Raw genomic sequence first — 2,149 nt, forward strand, 5'->3', positions numbered from 1 at the left:
AGTAGTGGTCTCCTGTACAAATGGTCAGTTAACTGAGTTCACTATAAAGACCACTATACAGTCCCTGTCCTACAGTGTGACTGCGGGGGTTAGGGCAGACGTATCAATTCCTTATTGGTCATAACCAAAAATCGACTTTTTAAAAGTAAATTTTCCATTGCGAGCTTTATTGTATGAAATGGCACTACTGACTACACGGTAATAGTTGGTGGCAATTCTCCTAAAATCTGTTTACCAAGCCAATGATATGGGAAGAAGAAGAAAATAAGGAGAAGAGCATAGACACATTAAGGCAGAGTTTTAAAATGGTACTGGGCCATTTTGGTAAAGTTAGCAAAGCCCTTACCTTAAAAAACACACACTCATAGCCCCTATCTGACAATAATTTGTATTCAGAGATCATGTAAACAAAGATAAGCTTGACAAAAGAAAAGCAATCTGCAATAAACGCAGAGTAGAAGTGAAATATTGTGGAAAATTCAACCAGTCTCATGTTGTTGCATCACCATGATCTTATCTTTGAATATGCTGGACAAAGTATAAAACCTGAAAACATTGTGATGGGCGGCTCATATTCCGTGTGGTTCATAGATGCGTCAAGAAAAACCCAACCCTTTTCTTGACAGCAACAGATGAAACACCAGCAAACTCTACAACTATCAGCTGATTCTGCACAATCCCAAAAACTAACAGGTAATTGCAGGTTTTATTTGCAAAGATATGCAGCCACCTTCAGTTTTTGAAAATACAGGTTTCAGGCAGATAATGAAAGTAGCTAAACCGGATTATGCTAAGGTGTCTATCGAACTTCTCTCTGAAGAACTAATCCCAAACACAAACAACTCCATAAAATTTTAACATGGTTTAATCTTTGTTAACCTTTTACTACCATTACTTTATTAGCTCTATATTGAATGTTAATTTATCTTTATTGAATTTTATTGATCTCACATTGCAGAAATTTACCTCTGTACTTAAACCATCCCAATGGGGAGCATTGGGCTGCCATTGTGCAGCACCTGGGGAGCAGTGTAGAGTTAAGGGTCTTGCTCAGGGACCCAGAGTACAACCACTAGGCTAAGAATAACCCAATTTAATACTAGTATCAATATTTTGCATAATTACATTGGCATGTGATTCAGGTAACAGCTTAAAAATGAATAGCAGCAATCCAATTTTGAACTGGATTTAATCAAATTGATAAGAAACTAAAAGAATCAATTCTAAATCATGAGAATCAAAGTGAAATCGAATCTTGAATCAATACCCAGGTTTCTGCCCATGTGTGTAAATCCATGATGAAGAAGGCCTCGGTCAGAGTATATGTTGCTTTTCTACTATAAACATTTTACTCAAAACAAGCTAATTTGACATTTATGATAAAAATCTAACTGTAACCTGTTTTTTCAGATGTCATGAGCATGCCTGAACTGCTTACCTTTAAAAGAAATGAGCTATCTCATTGAACTGTGTCACACGTGTATCTCTCGCTTCAGCTTTTTTTGGTTTGCACGCACAGGGACATGACTGAACGAACATAGCCAGTTTTCAATACAGCGCCTTTGCATGCTGGAAGTAAGATTTTCAATTCATTCATATTGCATAAAAAAAGTTTTCAAGATACTACCTTAGCAGTGCATTAAGCTTGACTTTTTAACAGACTAGCTACACTTTAATTTTTTAACTCCTAGCTGTGTTTGTGCAAAATATGATGCTTTTCCTGAAATTTTGACAATACAGTGTTTTCATGAAGTATTCAAACCTCTACAGTGAAGTCTGGACTCTTTCTGGGACACACTAAATAATCTAAGACTGCTCTTTACCTCTTTGTGATTTGGACTGTGTGTTTTGTTACTTTATATCTTAATCTAAAGTTTTGAGTACTCAGAAAACAAGTTTTACTGCTGACCTTTTTATACTGAGCTGCTGTGATGTATTATCTATGCAGGCTCTCCATTTAAATAATCCTGCAGAACCATGTTCCCAAAAGAATGATGGTGTCACCCCCATTTCTTTTCAGAAGAGAAAGTTTTAGCCACGTGATGAATAGTGCCTGTTTTTTTCATATATGGTCAAGCTGTGGTAAAAAAGTTTATTTTAGTTGACTTCAAATCAAAGGATTTCTTTAGTTGTGCTCCCAAAGCCTTTC

The sequence above is a fragment of the Cyprinodon tularosa genome, unplaced genomic scaffold (assembly GCF_016077235.1).
Source record: "Cyprinodon tularosa strain WSP-4 unplaced genomic scaffold, ASM1607723v1 ctg95, whole genome shotgun sequence".
Classification (NCBI taxonomy): Eukaryota; Metazoa; Chordata; class Actinopteri; order Cyprinodontiformes; family Cyprinodontidae; genus Cyprinodon; species Cyprinodon tularosa.